This window comes from Pongo pygmaeus, chromosome 4 (genome assembly GCF_028885625.2).
Source record: "Pongo pygmaeus isolate AG05252 chromosome 4, NHGRI_mPonPyg2-v2.0_pri, whole genome shotgun sequence".
In the NCBI taxonomy this organism is placed as follows: Eukaryota; Metazoa; Chordata; class Mammalia; order Primates; family Hominidae; genus Pongo; species Pongo pygmaeus.
The window spans coordinates 178,294,250-178,315,035 of NC_072377.2; positions in this window are offsets into that span (position 1 = coordinate 178,294,250).

The window sequence follows — 20,786 nt, forward strand, 5'->3', positions numbered from 1 at the left end:
ATCTAGTTGATGCATCAGTGGGTGCAAAGGGGACGAGTTTTCTTTTCTCACTCACTCTGTTGCCCAGGCTGGAGTGCAATGGTGTGATCTTGGCTCACTGCGACCTCCACCTCCCGGGTTCAAGCGATTCTCCTGCCTCTCAGCCTCCAAGTAGCTGGGATTACAGGTGTGCGCACCACATCAGCTAATTTTTGTATTTTCAATAGAGACAAGGTTTCACCATGTTGGCCAGGCTAGTCTCAAACTCCTGACCTCAAGTGATCCACTGGCCTAGGCCTCCCAAAGTGCTGGGATTACAGGTGTGAGCCACTGCGCCCGGCCTGGGAATGGGTTTTCTTAAGGTCCTGGACCAAAAGGAAGATGTTAGGAGGCTCGCAGGGGATGAGGTCATGAGGTCTCCTCACACCTTGCTTGGGAAGCATCAATTGGTCCAGCCCCTCTGAGGGCAATTTGATAATATCAGTTCACACAAAATGCTCACTTCTCTGACTCAGTGTTTCCACCTCTAAGAATGAACATCCCCCTAAGTGCCCAAAGTTACAGGCACGGGGTGCTCTCAGGGGCTCTGCCTGTGTTAGAAAAAAAAAATAAATCAGAAGTAACGTCCACCTACAGGGGACTGGTTTAAAAACCAGTGAAACTCTGTGCCACCATTGAGACGAACACAGTCGCATCTGTCAATTGCATAGAGAAATGAACAAGTCAAAAGGAGATGCAATGCGCATCTGACTCCAGTTTCATAAAAACATACTGCAAGTAATTCCTGTCTTTGTGCATGGAAATAATTACTTAGTTGAATGTGCATCAAATTATTTATGGGGACATAGGGGTTGTTCATTTTTAAATATTTTTATATATTTCTCTGATTTTAAAATTTTGTGTCATGTACGGGCGTAAGTGGCTGGCCTGCGATGTCTACTGGTCAAAGTGGGCAGTCTCCCTCTTGGGAGGAAGCGTGGTGGCGAGGTCACCAGGGATGCGGGGTGCACAGGCTCCAGGCTGTGTGAGTGGAAAGGTGGGAGGTGGGGGAAGTAGCTGTGAGGTAGACCCTGGCTGCGTGGGGTGGCGTTGGGGCCACTTGCCTTCTACCTCTCCTGGCAGACCACAGGCTGAGGCTACCTGGGCGAGGTGGCCCCAACACATCTGCAAGGAGCTCTATAGCCCACCAAACTGTCCCTCCTGTGTCCTTTTCATCCAGGTCCTGAGCAACCCTGTGACACAGAAATTATTGTCATCTCTACTTTACCTGGTCTGGACCAGGTGAGTGACTTGTCCAAAGTCACACAGCTCTTGTAGAGCCCAACTTTGAGCCCAGGTCCTTGCCTCATCCTCTGTCTCACTCTCTCTGCTTGGAAAGATGCCTGGAGAGTAAGGAGCTGAACTTTGACTCTGATGGGAGCCCAGTGAGGCCAGAGGTCAGGCCAGGAGCATCCTTCCATATCAGAGGTGCAAAGCGGCAGCCCACACAAGGTGCTTGGTTTGATCTGCTTGGTGTTTTTAAGAGCTTTGAGTGAGTTGGCAACATTTATTTTATTTTATTAAAAAAAATAGAGAGGAGGTCTCACTATGTTGCCCAGACTGGTCTCGAACTTCTGGGCTTAAGCAATCCTCCTGCCTCTGCCTCCCAAAATGTTAAGATTACAGGCCTGAGCCACCTCACCCGGCCACCAACATTTAAAAATCAGATTTCATGCTAAATCCAGATGTCCAGCTTTTCTTAAAAATATTGGAGTCCTCATTCCTGTAAGGCAACCAGCCAGCTATAGCAGCTGCTTCCTTTAGTCTGGGTGTGCTGTGTCCAGGGCACCGCAGTCCCCACCACTCCCTCCTGTTTCCCACCCCTGATCTGCATCACCATCAAGTGAACTAAGAACTGTAGAGATGATAGGTTGGAGCATGGATTGTGGAGCCAGAAGGCCTGGATCTGAATTTTACTAACTGGCTGTGTGACCTTGGACAAGTTAGTTCACTGCCTTAGTTTACAAACCTGTGAAATGGGGACACTCATTTAATTTAAACTAATTAAACTAGTTTTTAATATTGAAAAATCAGGAGATTTCATAGAATGCCTTGAAAAATCAGAAAACTTGGTAATACAGGTCTCAGGGCTGATAGCACATATCTCATAGGGTTGTTTTAAGAGTCTTAAATGAATTTTCCTCCCTCCCCCCTTCCCTCCCTTCCTCCTTCCCTCTCTCCCTCCCTCCCACCCTCCCTATCTTACTTTCTCCTTCCCTTCCTCCCTTCCTTCCTTCTTCCCTTCCTTCCTTCCTCCCTTCCTTCCTTCCTTCCCTCCTTCGTCCCTTCCTTCCTTGACAGGGTCTTGCTCTGTCACCAACGCTGGGGTGCAGTGGCTGGATCACTGTAGCCTCAACTTCCCCAGGCTCACTGTAGCCTCAACTGCCCAGGCTCAAACAATCCTCCTGCCTCAGTCTCCCAACTAGCTGGGACCACAGATGTTCACCACCACTCCTGGCTAATCTTAAAATTATTTGTAGAGACAGGGTCTTGCCATATTGCCCAGGCTGGTCTTGAACTCCTCGGCTCAAGTGATCCCCCTGCCTCAGCCTCCCAAACTGCTGGGACTATAGGTGTGAGCCACGACACCCAGCCTTATTATCATTGTTTTCTAGTTGTGGGAGTTTTCATTTTTGGACTGTTGCTCTCCCTTTACAGTGACAGATGCTTTTTCTTCTAGAACTACGAATCTTTGTTTCCCTCTGATCAGACAGATAGAAGAGTTTGCAGGGAGGGGTAGGTATGAACCCATTGGAGATGTTGGATGAAGCAAGGCAAGTGGAGACGATTCCTCTGAGAACCTGGGCTGCCTTCTACCATGGCCACACTTTTGGGGGCTGCCACTCCTGGCTGGGAACCTGCCCTGACCTAGGGAGCCACTGAGCAGGGTGTCACTCAGTGTCCCCAACACCCTGGCCTGTCAGGCTGAGTCCAGTTCCTCCTGCTCAGCACCAGACACCTCCAGACCCTGGAGTCGGGAGGCAACTTAAACAAAGGCGTTTATCTCACCCGGGCTCTCCTGCTGGACTGCTCAGCCAGGCTCTGGACAGCGTAAAAAGTCAGGCTCGGATGACAGAGGCAGAATTTAGAGCCCTTTTGGATGGCAGCTGGGATCTGAGCTGTCAACCGGAGGCGAGTCAACACGCTCAGGCTCGCTGCAGCTCTGCACAGAGAGGGCAGGGCAGTGATGCTGTGCAGAACTCCCGTCCAGTCGGGCTTTTATCTATTTATAATTTCCCTTGATAATAGAGCCCATTCATTGCCTCCGCAGGCCCCTAATTGCTCTGGAGCAGAGGGATGACAGCCTAATTATTAACTTCACAAAAATTGAAGTTGGGCTGTGTCAACAAAGTCCACTCGCTGTCACCCAGATGCGACTCTTTGCCCTTCATGGTGGCAAAGGGCAGTTAGGAAAAAAAAAAAAAAGAAAGAAAGAAAAACCCTGGCCTGGTTCCAGCTTAAGCAGGCTTTTATTTTCTGGCCTGAAATTATTTTGGGGGAGGCTCTACTTAGAGGAAACAGAATGCCTCTTTCCTCTTTGTTGTAAGCTATGGTCAGCTGGTCACCATGCCCCCGACTGGAGGTGACATTTTTGGTCTTTGGAAATATGACCTGAGAGAATGTTAAAAGGGACCTTAGTGACTGTTTGGCTGTGATTAAAAACGGGGCCCAATTCAGCCTGCAGATATGTTTTATTTGGCTAGCAGAATATTTAGCAAACTTTTTTTTTTTTTTTAAATTGAGGGAAAACTCACATTACATAAAATTAACCACTTTAAAGGGTACAATTCAGTGACATTTAACACATTTCACAATGTTTTATGACTATCACCACCACCTAATCTCAAAACATTTTTATCACCCCAGAAAAAACCTCTGTCCCCATTAAGCACTTACTTTCCATGTCCTCTTCCCAGACCCTGGCCACTGCCAATCTACTTTTTGCCTTTTCTGGATATTCCATCTAAATGGAATCATGCAAACCGTGGCCTTTTGTGTTTGGCTTCTTTCACTTCCCATAATGTTTTCAAGATTCTCCTGTATCATAGCATCCTTTCCCAAAGGCTGAAAAATGATAAAAAGCTTTTGAATGCATTTCTGTCAGCCTTATTGAAATATAATTTGCCGCCCACACAATTCATCTATTGAAATGGACAAGTCAATGGTGCAATTCAGAGTTGTGCTACCATCACCACAATTATATTAGTTTCTAACACTGAAAAATCAGGAGATTTCATAGAATGCCTTGAAAAATCAGAGGACCTCGTAATACACGGCTGGCATCACAACGCTAAATGGGACTTGCACTCACAGGTCTCCTAGGGCCCCACCACTTCCTGCTGTGCTGACCTGGCCGCTGCGCTCATTTCCTAAGTGCATAGCCCTGGAGGGATGTGAGCCCGGATTCTAGTCCAACCCCTGATTGGACAGATGGAGAAACTGAGACCCCGGCAGGCCACGCTGCTTATTCAAGGTCACACAGTGACATAGCTGTGAGTGGAATCCGCGTTTTGGACTCCCACTGCCCTGTGACTCTTCCCACAGGTATTGAAGCTAATCATCAGCATTTGAATCTTAAGGGCAGTGTAACCCTGTGTTTATGACAGCCTTTGTGCTGAATTTGATTAATGTGCACTTTGAGGACATCTCCAGTTTCCTTTGGGAAAACACCCCAAGTAACCATGTGGTTTGGGCAGGGCAGGTCCTGACCCCTTTCCTGCGGGAGTGTTAGTGCCTTCCCAGGCCTGATGGTCAGGCTACATTACCTTAGTGTTTGGATTAGCATTGAGGAATTTTGTTGGAATTATTGGGAAAGAGAAGCTATCTTCCTACTAAGGCCCTGAGAAGCTGAGATGTCAGCTGCTGCCTGGTGGGGGGCCATCTTGCCATTGTGTTGAAAGAGCCTGCCTGAGATTTGAGTCCGTACAGAGGAAAGAAGAACCAAGAGACAGACAAAGCAAATTTCTCCCTTTCTCATACTAACCAGGCCTGACCCTGTTTAGCTCCTGAGATCAGACAAGACCAGGCATGTCCAGGGCGGTATGGCTGTAGACAGAGAAAGCAGATTTCTAATGGCACCATTTGAGCACACTGATGTAGCTGTGCCTGAAACCCTAATCTTTTTAGTTTTCAGTTTAATAACTCAATATATTGTATCTTTCCTTTTTTTTTTTTAAACTGAATTGAGTTGGATTTCTGTCACTTGCATTAAACTGATCAATCCAAAGTATTTAAAACACTAAATTTGGCCAGGCGCAGTGGCTCATGCCTGTGATCCCAGCACTTTGTGAGGCCAAGGCGGGCGAATCACCTGAGGTCAGGAGTTCGAGACCAGCCTGGCCAGCATAGTGAAACCCTGTCTCTACTAAAAATACAAAAATTAGCCAGGCGTGGTGGCAGGTGCCTGTAATCCCAGCTACTCGGGAGGCTGAGGCAGGAGAATCGTTTGAACTCGGGAGGTGGAAGTTGCAGTGAGCCGAGATGGCGCCATTGTACTCCAGCCTGGGTGACAGTGAGATTCCGTCTCAAAAAAACAAAACAAAACAACGCACTAAATTCACTCAAATAATATTTATTGAATACTCGCACTATACCAATGTTTTAAAATACATTATCTCATTTTACTCTTATAGTAAGACAGTGAGGTGGGCAGCTATAATTATTTCTAGTTACAGGGGACTCGATGGGAGGTTAAAGAGATCACTCACCCATGGATACTCAGATTGTGAGTGGATGGCCTGGGGTTTCCACTTCAAGGCTGGCTCCTGTGCCCCAGCTCCCTCGGACATTACAGGAAATGCTTTTCAGTTTCCCAAAGACCGTAAACATATCTTTCCTCCCCATCCTCAAAGTATTCCAGACTTTGGAAATGTGGAAAAGTTGGAATATATGGGTGTTGGAATACATTTTAAAAATCCCACCATTCACAAATAACCTACATCAATTTTAACTTAATTCTAGATTTTGCAGTGCAGTTTTTTAATACATGAAAGGTTATGTAAAAAGAATTAAATATCTATGTACAATGTCATATTCTGCATTTCTCATTTAAAATGATGTCAAAAGAATGAGGAATAGTCTCTTAAAAAATCAATCAATTAATTAATTTTTGTGAAGACAGGGGTCTCACTGTGTTGTCCAGGCTGGTCTCAAACTTCTGGGCTCAAGTGATCCAGTGATCCTCTTGCCTTGGTCTCCCAAAATGCTGGTATTACAGGCGTGAGCCACCGCGTCCAGGACTGTCTTGAAGGTACTTTCCCCTGAGTTAGAGGGAAGAGGCAATGCTGAGGCTTTGGGGTAGTCTTAGAGCTGGCCCTGGCTTGTACAGGATGTGACCCGGCAGCCACCAGGTGATGAAGGGAAGCCTTCCACGTCTATTTCCTCCACCGACAGAGCGGGCTGTAGTGGAGTTAGTGTAAGGGCGAGTCCTATAGAGACCTGGCCGTCGATGTGAAGAGGTCTTCAAACCCGTTTGGCGTGAGGATTCACCTGCCTTTGCCCGCTTGATAAAAAACGCGCGGTGTTCTCTCTCTCCATGGCCGCCAGGTGGCGATGTGGAATAGGAAACGAATCGCTGCTCAGTGCGTGAAAGGCGAAATAAAGGTAGAGCAAAGCGGAGATTTTTAGAGAAAAGAAGGAAGCAAGCTGAAAATGCACAGCCACTAAGGGCGTGTGCACCATGCAGAGTGAGGAGGGAGGGCGAGAGCCCAGCAGAAGTAGACACACACTGGGGGAGAAAGATACAGCAGCAACGAGCCAATGAACACAGTGCCATTGAAAACCTCCTATAAGAGGTAGTGAGATGGAATTCCTGTGAGTTCCAGGGCCACAGGGATCAGGCTTGGATGCAGGTTCAGGCACTTACTAGTGATGCGATTGTGGCAAGTTGCTTTGCTTCTGAGCCTCAGGCCTCTTGTCTATAGAATGGACCATTCCTCGGGGCTGCAGGGAAGATGGGAAACGGAGAAAGGGAGCTCTTGTCCTACGGGCTCACTCCGCCTGCTGGGAAGGTGCAGTAAGCTCACGATTCTCCCTGTGCCCGTTGGCACTGTCATCTTCCTCCGAGCCCTCTCTGGGTGCCTTGTTCGTAGAAAGCTTCCAATACTGTATTGGTTGCATTGGATCAGTTGAGCGGATGTACTCTACAGAACATGATCAAGGGTTTCGAGTTGTGAGCTAGACAGTAGCTACTACAGGCCATCAGATAAGGGGGCCAGGAGGGCTTCCTGGAGTAGGTGGGGCTTGAGCCGGTCTGAGAAATCAGGCGGTAACTGAGTAGGGAGATTAGGATCTCGGCATTCTAGGTTCAGGGGACAACGTGAACAAAGGCCTGGATGTAGGAAGGGATGTGGTGTGCGTACAGGATTTGCTCCTGGTGCTGGGTGAGTGAATCAGAGCAGTCTGGGGAGGAGGACGCTTCGTGGGAAGCCCTAAAATCCCAGCCAGAGTGCTCGAACTTGCCCAGGCAGATGTGGTCCTCTGGGCAGCCAAGTCCAGGATGCCTGACCCTGGGGCAGCCACCAAATCAAGCCTGTCTTGGTTCCAAATGCTCCTGCCTTGGCCAGCTCTGAAGGCCGAGATCGTGGAGGAGCTTGCTGTCTGCTGAGGCACCTGCCAGGTACAAAGGATGTCGGGGTGGGCAAGTGGGCTCAGGTGCCAAGCTGAAGGATGTCAGTGTGGCCATTGATACCTGGATGCTCCCAGGCCTCTGGAGGTTCATGGTCTCTGGGATGTCTGAATCCTCATCTGCAAGGATAGGTTAGGACAGGGAGTGTCTGAAAGGTTCAGAGGGATTGCTCTAGACCAACACACTCTCTGTCCCTCTCCTCCATCAGCTGCCTTGGTGAAGTGGGAATGAATACAGCTGGCCCCCTTCTTGTGGGTGGGGTGGGGGGTGAGGAGCCAAGAAATAGGGCCATGGGGGAGGGGGGTGGGATAGCATTAGGAGAGATACCTAATGTTAAATGAAGAGTTAATGGGTGCAGCACACCAACATGGCACATGTATACATATGTAACAAACCTGCACGTTGTGCACATGTACCCTAAAACTTAAAGTATAATAAAAAAGAAAGAAAAGAAAAGAAAAATAAAGAAATAGGGCCATGGGCACCTCAATGGGTGAGCACTAGGTCTCATGAGCCACAGAACCCCAGGACTAGGGATGAACTAGGCAATCTGTGTGTTCTTGTTAAAGGCAGCTCCCAAGATCCTAGCTATGGAGTTGCTAGCTCAGAGGCTCATTGTAAGGACCGCAGTCCTAATACAAAGACCTCAGTGCTTACAATGTAAGTGGTCACTGGGCTGTGCTTGGAACAAGACCCTTGACTTTATCCTTGTGTTTGGTCAAGGTAATCCACTCCACTGCTTGGCTTGGCACTCATCTCCTGGGAAGGGGAGATGACATTTATTGGGCATCTGTTTTCTGCCAAGAACACATACATTATCACATTTAATCCTTTTCAAGCCCTATGAGTTAGGTGTTATTCTCCCCATTTTACAGCTGAAATGGGGCTCAGAGAGGTTAAACCTCTTGCCAAAAGTCACACAGATCATAAGTGGCAGAGGCAGAATTCTAACCCAGGCCTGTTTTAGAGCTCCATGGGCATTCACCCATTTAATCAGATGTCAACACTTGCATCCCAGTCTGATTTTCCAGCTGCTGTCTGTGGCTATAGCTTTATCCATTTCCTTATCTGATTTCTGGCCATCCATTTCCTTGCTACTCATCCACACAGGGCAGATGCTTGGGCAATTTTGCAAACAAGGTGCCCAAGAGACGAGAAAGCAGAGAGATAAAGGAGTGACAAAATGGAATTTCAGGTTGTGAGTCACCTCTCTTAAATTTGTGAATTTTGAGATGTTTTGCTGAAGACATCTTTTCATCCCCAAAGCCTAATAATAATAATCACAACAACACTGATACAGCGGCTATCATCACTGAGTGATTTTTATGTGCTAGCCGCCGAGCTTATGCAACCCTCTTGACACCCTATGACATAGAAACTATTATTATCTTTATTTTACAGGTGGCAAAACTGAGGGCCAGAAAAACGACTTTTCCATAGTTACATAGCTAGTAATTTACACAGCTAATAGTAAGCTAGTATTTGAATCCAGCCATGGGGCCCCAAAACATAGGTGCTGAGCTGCTGCGTTCCTGCCTCCCAGCAAGCTGCACTGCCACTCTGAAGAAGGATTCAGACTTAGAAAAGGCCAGGGATATGCCAGAGTTCTGCTGCCAGGGGAGCACCTGGGGGCGGAGAGCTAGAGGCCTTTGAAGCATTGCCTTTGGGCTTCCAAGGCAGGAGGCCCCTAGGGTAGCAGGTGGAGCAGGGCAGCCCCTGCTGCTTGTCAAGGACCGCAGTACCCCTTGCTCACATCTGTGCCACCCACCGCCTCCCCCCCATGGTCAGCACTAATAAGTGTGCACCGAGGACATGACCAAATGGGTAATGTACCCAGCGGAGGGTATCTGTAAGGGTGGGGATACATGCGTCCACTCCAGCTTTCTCTGGACTCTGACCTGCCCCTACATTTTCTCCCAGGAGGAACTCTGGCCAGAGGCTGTCCTGCGGCAAATGCATGGTGCACAGAAGGGGGCCGTTTCCACTGCAGTGACTGCATCATCTCCCCAACCTGAGCCTCTCTTGGGCAGTGGGTCCTGGGGTCACACAGGCTGCCAGTGCGCCTTCCTTGCTCTGGCCCATCTCTGCTTTCTTCAGAGTCAGGTTCTGTCGAGGAAGGCTGCGCGTGCAGCCCCAGCCCCTCCTCAGGGCCCGTGGTCCCTGAGCTGCTGATGCTGGGGCCCGCCAGTACCTCCCTCCACTCCCGTCACCAGGAATCTCCCCTGGACTCCAGGAACACCTCACCCAAGGTCACGCCCCACCTCCAGCGGGCTGGCCTGTGGCTGCTGACTCCTGATGCCCTTGGGACTACTCTGCAGGATCACCATGTTCAGCTCTCCTTGTAGGACCAGCAGCGGCCTCACTTACTATGGCATGGTGGGCCGGCTTCCCCGCTGCCCACTCCCGCCTGGTCATTCCGTGCAGGGGCATCTCCTGACTGCTCTTCGCAGCAAACCTTGCAATTTTCTGTCTTGAATCTGTTTCCTGGGAAGCCCATCGAAGACCACTGCCTTCTTGGGCAGGCCTCCGCTGCCAGCTCCAGCTGCCCCCCACCGTGAGTCCCCTGGCCTGGGGATAGATACAGGCTCATTCCCGAGTAGCCTCTGATATTGATTGGCTAACCTGGGATTGCTGGGAGGGACTGGTCCCTGCAACTGTAGCACATGGATTGGGGGGAGTTTCCCCTTGCCCCCAAACTATCATGCAGTTACCTGAAGACAGAGTGGGCTCCACGCAGGTAAAAACAGCAGGAGTGTCTGTCCCGGCTAAAGGCTGCTCCTACGGCTACCAGCTCCCCAGCACCTCTGCCTGCCCCATGCACAGGCCTTGGGAAAGCCTCCAGGGAGAGAGGCACAGGTGTGTGTACCAGCACGGAGTGTGCTGGTGTGAGGGTGGGGCATGGCCATGGCAGCGTCTGCCACACACAGGTTGTGGGTGAGTGAAGGAAAGAGGACTGGCTTCTGCAGGTGCTCATAATAATATTAAAAACTAGCATTGAAACTGCTCCTGAGATTTTGCAAAGTACTTTCAAATACATTATTTTTGTTCCTTTTGGAAACCCTGTGAGAAATAGTTATTTCAACTTTCCAAACAAGGAAATGAGACTTGCCAAGGTCTCCCAGTCCAGGAGTGACAGACACCCAGCATCCTCCGTTCTCCCTGCTCTCTTGCGAGCCCACAGGCCCAGCCACCCTTCCCAGCCCTATTGTCTGTAGAATCGCTGTTCCTCTGGGCTGCAGGGCGGATGGGAAAAAGAGAAACTGGGCTCTTTTCAGCTGGAGAACTCTCATTGCCTGCAGGAAGGTCTGGAAGGCATTCTCGGTGAGAAGACTCTTGCAAAGGCAGAGAAGAAGGGAAGGGCGTGAGAGGGTTTTCGGGATGGCTGCTCTTTTGAAATCGGTGGCCGCTCTTTCTTCCTTGTGACTGTCCCTCACTGGATTCCCACCTGGCCTCCTGGCCATAACTGCTGCTGTCATTATGTGGCCCTTTCCAGGAACAGTGGGTCGGGTTGTCCTGATGTTTTTCTCGATTCAAAGAATTTCACGAATCTCTCAGAACTCAGGGATGGCCCCAGCCTGGCCCTAGAGCCTTGCCGAGGAGGTCTCCCATCTCTGATGAGCTGTTGGATTCCATGGGTCATTTCTCTGCCCCTTCTCTTCCCTTTGCTTCCCTTTCCTGCTCCCGCCCTCCCAGCTTGGCAATCCCAGCTCCATTCCTGCCTTGATGCTTCCAAACCGGAGCTGTGTTCTTGGGGGCTCTGCATTGGACGTTCCCAGGTGGTGCCAGCGCGGATGGAACTCCCTGCTCCCCCAGCCCCTTGGAACCCCATCTCAACCTCAGCCCCCTGGCTGGCCCCTGGCATCCCCAGTTTGTCACTCAGATCAGGGCTCTAAGAACACGTGGGAATGAATGGCAGGACAGGCCCTCTCTTTAGCCTCTGCACTTCCCAGGGTACTGAGTGATGCTGAAGGGCCAGCCCCTGGCAGTCTTAAGGCGGAAACAAGGCAAAGGGAAACTGAAGTGAGAAACAAATGGAAGACATAGAGAAAAGAATACTAGTAGCTACTATTTGCTAAGTGCCCTGTGCTGGTTAATTTACATAACTTATCATGCTTAATCTCTATAGCAGCCATCTGCAGTAGGTATTGTGAACCCCATCTACAGATGAGGAAACAGAGGTTCATGGAGGGGTTGACTTGCCCAAGGCCCCACAGCTAGTCAGCGACAAAGCTGGGTAACCCTGGGCTCCATCTGGATCCCAGGAACTCCCTTTGCTTTCCCTTTCCTCCCTGCCTTCCTTCTGTCTTGCTCTGAGCGCCACTCTAATTGCAGTGGTGCAATCATAGCTCACTGTAACCTCTAACTCCTGGGCTCAAGTGATCCTGCAGCCTCAGCCTCTGGAGTAGCCGAGACTACAGGCGCGTGCCGCCATGCCCAGCTAATTAAAATTTTTTTTTGTAGAGACAGGGTCTCTGTGCTGTGTTACCCAGGCTTGTCTTGAATTCCTGGCCTCAAGTGATCTTCCCGCCTTGGCCTCCCAAAGTGCTGGGATTACAGGTGTGACCCACCTCTCCCAGCATGAGTCCCTGTTCTATTTCCAGCCCAGGCCTCCCAAGTTCAAGACCCTTGTATCAGGCCCCCCAATGAGGCCCAGGTCTGCCCAGTCAGTGTATTCCCTGTCCCTGACCACAGTGATAGTGACACAAACAGGGCCAATGAGGACCCTTGGGAGGAGAAGCTCCTTTTTCCCTGGGATTGCCCGTGGGAAGGAAGCTGGGAGCCTGCAGACTCGGCAATGCCACGCGGCATCTTAGAATGAAGCGGGCACAGAGGGAGGCAGAGCTGAGACACTGAGAAGAGGGGGTGGAGGCCTCATGGCCCTGTCTGAGCCTGGGTCCAGCTATGCCTGAAACTTGGACCCTGACCTTTTTAGTCGAGTGAACCAATAAATCCTCCTTGTTGGCTTAAGCCAGTGTGAATTCGGTGGCTGCTACTAGTAACTGAAGTCATCTAATACAGTGGCCAGGACTCACTCTATTTCTGTTTAAGTGATTTTGCTAGATCTGTCTTTCTGAAGCCCCTTCCGCACACAGGCCTTATGGTCAGCCTTGCTTCCTGGAAGGCTCGGAACCTTATATTCAGTTATATTCATCCCAGCCTAGAGCATAGAAGGTGGATTGACTAGATTTTAAAATTTTCTACTGTGTATTTTTTTTTTTTTAATAAATAACTTTTGAATTCTAGACTAACAGCTGGGATCCACCTCTCTGTTGCCTCTTCTGACCTCGTTGCATGTTTAATTCTCTTCAAGCCCCTCCCCAGACTGTGGAATCTTTGTGTCTGCGGCCCTCGTTGCCTTTATAAATGTGCACAGAACTCAGTGTGGCAGGCTGCGAGTTCTCAGAGGCGCCCCTTCCTATGGTGCTCTCAGGCGTAGTGTAGGAGGCCAGGCCCCAGCGTTTTGGGGACACTGTGACCTGTCCTGCTTCCGTTCCTTGGCCAGATTCTGGTCACCTTCAAGAGATTCTTAGCAGCCATTAAGGCCATCAGCTGATGGCTCAACCCTCTGGCTTTCTACTCTACCCAGCAGCCGGTGTAGACAGAGAACTGACCACACACGCTTAGCTAGACCCTCAGTCCGTCAGTTCTCTTTCTTTCTCTTTCTTTCTCTCTTTCTTTCTTTTCTTTCTCTTTCTTTCTCTCTTTCTCCTTCCTTCCTTCTCTCCTCCCTTCCTTCCTTTCTTCCTTTTCTTTTTCTTTCTCTCTTTCTCCTTCCTTCCTTCTCTCCTTCCTTCCTTCCTTCCTTTCTTTCTTTCTTTTCTTTCTTTCTTTCTTTCTTTCTTTCTTTCTTTCTTTCTTTCTTTCTTTTTCTTTCTTTCTTTCTCTTTCTTTCTTTTCTTTCTTTTTCTTTCTTTCTTTCTCTCTCTCTCTTTCTCTTTTTCTCTTTTTCTCTCTTTCTCCCTCCCTCCCTCCCTCCCTCCCTCTCTCTCTCTCTTTCTTTCTTTCTCTTTCTTTCTTTCTTTCTTTCTTTCTTTCTTTCTTTCTTTCTTTCTTTCTTTCTTTCTTTCTTTCTTTCTTTCTTTCTCTTTTTCTCTCTTTCTCTCTTTCTTGTCAGGGTCTCACTCTGTTGCCCAGACTAGTCTTGAACTCCTGGCCTCAAATGGTCCCCCTGCCTCAGCCTCCCAAAGTGCTAGGATTACAGGTGACAGCCACCATGCTCATCCCTCAGTTCTCTTTCCTAAAGTGGGTCTGGGAGTCTAGAAAGTTCTCTATAAAAGGATTGGCTTGATTTTGGACTGCTGTTGGACCCAGTGGAGCTGGAATGGAGAAGCTGGTACCCTATCACAGGCTTGTTTGCTTTTCTAAAATTGCCCCTTTCACCCCCATTTTGCCAACAGGAAAACGGAGGCAGAAACCAAAAAAAATGACCTGCCTGAAATCCTGAGAGTCTGACCTTTTGACTGTGAGTCCTACCCTGAGCATTTCTGCAGCACGAAATTCTTTCTGCTGCTCTACGTGGTCTCTTTCCTTCCAAGCAAGGGGGAAACACAGCTGTTGGAGCTTTGGGGGAGGATGTCATGCTTATTAGGACCCCCGCCCCCCCCAGGCAATGGCTCAATGGGATGAACTCCTGACCCTCGGGCCTGCTGCAGGAAGTGTGACGTACAGACTCTGGCTGGATTCAGGGGGCTGTGGGAGAGGCAGACAAGCAGGATTGAACTCTTGAGCCCAGGAGGTTAAAAATATGTAGGGGAATGGCAGGGCTAGAAGTGTGGATGGCTTCGCTCAGTTCCTGGAGGAATGGGCTTTGCTGGAATGATGTGTGAGCATCCGTGTGCTGGCTGCTGGGAGGGTCTGGGTGGGATTTGGTGGCCCTCAGAGGCTGCAGGTGTGGACGCTTGGCCTCCAGGTCACCCTCAGACACCTTCAGGTTTCCCTGCAGGGCTGGGAGATTGTCTCAGCTGGGAGTCTTGGCTACAGCAGGAGGTGGGCGGCAAGGAGCGGGAGGCTAGAACCTGTGCCTGTGCTGGGAGCCCCAGGCTCTCCCATGGAACCCGTGGGGAGGCAGGGAGCTTGGCACCTTTGTACATGTGCCTTGTGGCGGGGGGAGGGAGGGTATTAGACAGAGCGGTGGGCCCCAGATCCAGAAACTGTTGAGGTGAAGGGTGCCCACCCTCCCTCCACATTCTGCCAAGTGCTTGTTGAATCCTGCTGAGTTTTGCTGCCCAGTGATCAATTCCCCTTTCTCTTTTGGCAATCTCATCTTGATTTTCTTTTGAAGGAAATCTCAAACCCTGTGATTAGGGTGGGGCTGGCCCTCAGATCCATGGCTGGAGGCTAGACTGTGACTCAGCCTGGCCAATCAGAGCACTGTACCCCTCTGGCCACAGGGATGAGTGTGTGTCCCAAGCTAGACCAGTGAAGCATATATTACTCAGGATAGGCCGAGTTAAGCTGCAGTAACAAATCATCCTGCTAATATCTCTTTACAACAAAAGTGTGCGTGCGTGTGTGTATGCGCGTGTATGTTTTAAATGCCCCCTCAACTACTGAAAAAGAGAAGCTCCCTCTCCCTACTGGCATTGCAAAGCTGTGCATTTAACTCTGAGGGGCTACCTTGCAGGGAGTCTGCCTGGGAATGAAGCTATCACAGAAGAAAGCCGAATGGAGAGAAGTAGATTCCTGATGTTATCATTTGAGCACCTGGAACCGGCCATGCCTGTTTCCCATTACCTGGGGCAATATAGTCTCCTCTATTTTTTCCTTTATTTATTCCTCCTTCTCTCTTGTTTTCCTCCTTCCATCCTTTTTCTTTTTTCTTTGTCTTAAACTGCTTTGAATTAGATTGCTGTTGCTTACAACCAAAATAAGTCTAATCTATTAACCCAAACTCTATTTTTTTCCCAGTAGCTGGTTCAGAACTCGCCTCCTCCATGCAACCTCCCTAGATCAGTGCCCTCTCTTACAGATTCACTTATTCTTTTCAACGCCCCCTCAGGATTGGCAACTGTTATTTGTGTGGTATTCTTTTGTGCTTATTTGTGTGTTGTCATTTGATGGTATTGTTCTTTTATGTCCTTAACTAGATATTTTCAAGTCAAGTAAAAAAAAAACCAACAAAGATATTTACTAAACTCTTCTGGTTATGTGACAGTGTGCTGGAGGCTGGGGTGGAGTGAGAGTAAGTCATTTAAACACAATAATAGAAGGCTGGGCCTTCTATTATTATAAGTGGGTCACCCCCTGTAATCACAGCACTTTGGGAGGCCGAGGTGGGAGGATCGCTTGAGCCCAGGAGCTTGAGACCAGCCTGGGCAACATAAAATTAAACATCTGGGGAACATCTTAAAAAAAAAAAACTTTTTAAAATAGAAGATTTAAATTGGGTCAGAGATGAAACTCACGCATTGGGAAGGTTCATTCAAGCTGGAGGAGTCTGGGAAAGGGTCGAGGAGGAGCGGGGATTAGTTCTAGGGGCTGTTGGAGGGTGGCAGTCCTGGATTGAAGGTCACCTGCTTGGTTCTGATGATTTGGAGAAAGATTTCCCTCAGTAAGAAAACAGGGGGAGGGGCAAAGCAATTGCTGCTGAGCAAATTGCCTCCGTGGTGCCCGGTCAGTCTCCATAGTCCCCTAACATTTGAAGCTGCCTCAACTGCAGACTCTGGCATCAGTTCTGCGACCAGCCAGGGAGTGTGAACATTTCCTCCAATGTCTCTCTGGCTGAGTCAACATGACGGTTGTCACCTCACTGTGACCTACAGCCCCAGCAGGCCCCTCTCCTGTCTTGTTTCTCAGTGACCCCGCCTTGACTCAGCTCTACCCGGATTCTTCACTTGAAACCTGATTCCATCTGGGAGTGGGGCGGTCCTGCCTTGATCCGAGTCTTTGCAGGTGCTGAGCCCTGTCCAGGAACCTCCAGCTAGGTCCCTGTTGCCAGGCTCTGTACATTTCTTCTCTGCCCTTCGCCTAGTTCTGTCTGTCTGGCTCTGCCTAATCTGCCTGCCCCTTTTGGTTGGACCAACTGAGCTCCGGGCTTTGGCTGGTCCTCATGCATTCATTGTATCCAGACAGGCATGGCTAGGATGGGTTCTGGGGACAGTAAACTCCTTCTGCCCTCTGCCAATTTGCCTCCTTCTCTCCAAGAACCACAGTATCTCTCCAGCACCTTCCATGACACGTGGGGTGCGGCGAGAGGCAATGACCGTCCCAAGGTCACTTGGAGGTTCTGCAGTTTTATTCAGAAATGTTAGTGAAGCATTCTGAGGTTCTCAGATGGTACTCAGGGGGCAAATATTGTTAGAGCAGTGCAGAACGACTTTCCCTTCTGGTTTTGGAGGAATCGGAAGGGAAAAGCTTGGAATTCTATATGCTCCAGCTCGTGGCCTCGTCTTGACAAAAGCCCTTTGAGGATTGAAATAACTGCAGCTCCCAGCTAGCACCAGCAGCACTTTCTCTTTGTCTGGAAACTGCTGTGCTGGTGTTTGCAGAAGGGGATCCTCCCTAACTGTGTACTCTTTCAGCCCTGCAGAAGGCTGACTTCCTAGGAAACAGGACTGCTTGTCCCACTGGGCCTCCCTGTTGTGTATCTTGTCTTCAAATGAATCATTGCTTCTCGTGACTTATTGACAGGCCTGATTTGGCCCTGCAGAGAACCCAAAAGCTGCGGATGGCAGACCCCTCGGAGGAGAGAAACCTGGACTTGGTCTTTGTATTCCTGAGGTTAAGAGTAGGACCCTCTAGTTACAACCTGGGGGAAGTTGCTTTACCTCTGAGTGTCTGTTTCTTGATCTGTAAAGTAGGAATAGCCATTTCCACCTTACTGAGGGGCATCGTGTGACAATATTTTTTTAAACACTGGTCTAAATGTGGAAGGCCAGAAAGAGTTGAGCATTTGAGGCTATTAGCAAGGCTGCTGACATGGAGTTATTTGGCCCCATAGTGACAGTGTGCACCTAATGCCTTCGTTCTGCCAGGCCAGCTTCTTAGTCTTCCTCCTAGAGCTCCTCTTTTGGTTCCTGGACTGTGCTGGGGGGCCTGAGTGGTGGTCCTGCTCTCATCAGGCATCCCTACTATCTTCCCAGGTGTGTGCTTTAGGACCAATGCACCCTGCCCAAGTATTCTTCACTTTGTCTATTGGCAGCTCATGCTATTTCTTTTTGTTTACATTTTACATTTTATCAAAGTAATACCTATAGATAGTTGACAACTTTAAATACAAGTCTTAATGGCAGAGACTCCCTAGTTCCATAGCTGGCTATGGCACTCCAGAATATAGATGGTATTTTCCAGCCTCCTTTGCACCTAGGAGTAACCATGGGACTAGGTTCTGGCCAGTGAGGCCTTGGTTCTGGCTGGAAGTGTTATGTAGTAGCTTAGGGGGAAACTGCCTAAAAAGACAGAGGGTGTGAACCCTTTTTCATCTTTGTCCCTTCCATCTTCCATCCTGCTGACTGGAAGGTGGATTTGATGGCTGGAGCTGGAGCAGCCATATTGATCAAGAAGGACATCTTGGAAATGGAGGCCATGCATGGTGTAGCAGTGAGAAAAAGGAGCTCTAGTCTTCTAGAACTTTGTGGAGCAGCCCTGAGATGCGAAGCTCCAGCCTTTTGTCTGAGATAGAAATATATTTCTGTTTTTTTTTTTTTTTTTTGAGATGGAGTCTCATTCTGTCACCCAGGCTGGAATGCAATGGCATGATTTTGGCTCACTGCAAACTTCGCCTCCAGATTCATGCGATTCTCCTGCCTCAGCCTCCCAAGTAGCTGGGATTACAGGCACCTGCCACCATACCCAGCTAATTTTTGTATTTTTAGTACAGACGGGGTTTCACCCTGTTGGCCAGGCTGGTCTTGAACTCCTGACCGCAGGTGATCTGCCCGCCTCGGCCTCCCAAAGTGCTGGGATTACAGGCGTGAGCCACTGTGCCTGGCTGCATTTCTGTTTTAAGTAAGGGATTTTGTTTTGAGTTCCAGTTTCTTTTTGCTAAAACTGATTCTAGCAGAACCAAATTACACAGAGCTGTATCTTGCCCTACAGTTTCCCACCACTGAGTCCCACTCCCAGAGACAATCACTTGCTTCCCTTGAGCTGTTTCTTCTAGTATTTCCCTCCAGATGGCTGAAGAACACAGCTCTGCTGCTATGTCTTGTTTATGTGTTTATTTTATTTTAGATGTTATCTATTGACATCTTCCTACAAAATATTGGGATTCAGCTCTCTGTTCACCCCCAATCCTCTGCTACTGCCCCAAACACTGTCCTTCTGCTCATCCTCCCAGTGCAGATGACTGGTTGAATCCACATATAGTGCATTTGTCCCTTATTACACCCGTGTGAATATTGTTCACGTCTGAGCTAAGTCCCTATGCAGGGAGCGTTTTAAGGATGACATTCTCTTTTTGAAAATAACTCTTTACTTTGCATGGAATTAATAATGTATCTTTTGGGATGTGTCTAGTTCTCTTTTCTTTCAGTACTTTGTGAAGGAACAAATTACATGTAGTAAAAGGTACAAATCTTCAGTGCACAGCTTAATGACTTTTACACATGATCTCCTGTGACACCTCCCCCGAGGCCAAGATATAGAACATTCCTGTCATCCCTGAAGGTTCCATTGTGTCCCTATCCAGTTAATACCTGCCTATGCTTTTCTCTCCGGATATAATCACTGTTTTGACTTCTATTCCTATAGATTAGTTTTCCTGTTTTTGAATCTCATATGAATAGACTCCTACTACATGTGTCCTTTTCTGCCTGGCTTCATAATGTCTTGCGATCCACAAGTTGTGGTGTGAATCAGCCATTCATTCCTTTTAATTGCTGAGTAATATTTCTTGGATGGAAACACCACAGTCTGTTTATCTGTCCCTTATTTGATGGGCATTTGGCTGGTTCCAGTTTTTGGCTATAATATTCTTGTACCAGTATCTTTGTGGACATAGGCACTCACTTTTCTGGATATTCCTAAGACTGGGATTGCTGGGCCATTGATGGGTCTATGTTTAACACTGGAAGAGACTGCCAACTGGGTGTGGTGCCTCATGCCTGTAATCCCAGCACTTTGGGAGGCTGAGGCAGGTAGATCACTTGAAGTTAGGAGTTCAAGACCAGCCTGGCCAACATGGTAAAACCCTGTCTCTACCAAAAATACAAAAAAACTAGCCAGGCATGGTGGCACACACCTGTAATCCCAGCTGCTCAGGAGGCTGAGGCAGGAATATCGCTTGAACTTGGGAGGTGGAGGTTGCAGTAAGTCGAGATTGCACCACTACACTCCAGCCTGGGCAACAGAGCAAGACTCTGTCTCAAATAAATAAATAAATAAATAACAATAAAATAAAATAAAAAGAACTGCCAAAGAGTTTTCCAAAGTTGTTGTACCATTCATGCCCCCGCCAGGAGCAAATGAGAGTTCCAGTTGCTTCGCTGACTTGTAAAACTTGGGCTTGTCTGCTGTTCTTAATTTTATCTACTTTGCTGGGTGGATAGTGATTGCCATTGTGGTCTTAATTTCCATTTTCCTGGTGACTAGTAATATTGAGGCCCCCTTCATGTGCTTATGGGCTGCTTGAACATCTTCATTTGTGAAATGCCTGTTCAAGTCTATTGCTCATTTTTGGCTTTGCTATCTATACCTAATTTAATCATAACTGACTTATCCCCAAGCCATCTGAGAGAACCATGCAATGATCACCTGCAGCCCCTCCTGTCCCCACCTCCTGATGGGGCTGGCTGCTCTCTCCACCATTGCACAGCTGCACATTCTGGGACCCTGCCCTCTTTCCTGGGCTGGATCTCTGCTTCCTGAATCAGATTATGTCTTAGCCAGTGTACTCCTTCATTTTTGGTGGAGCACAGTCCCAGGAGCTCCATGCAAAAGGATATTTGAGAAGGAAATGTTTTGAGACCTTCCATGCCTGAAATACATCTTGATAGTAGCCCACTTGATTGATGATCTGACTAGGTTTAGAATTATTTTCCCTTGGCAGGCTGAATCATCGAGCCTCTGGCTTTGGACTTCCAAAGTTGCTGTTGAGAAGTCTGATGCCATACTGATTCTTGATCCTTCTTATGTGACTTTTTCCCTGCTCTGGGAACCTTTTGGGATTTTTCTCTTTACCAGTAGGAGTTTCAAAATTTCA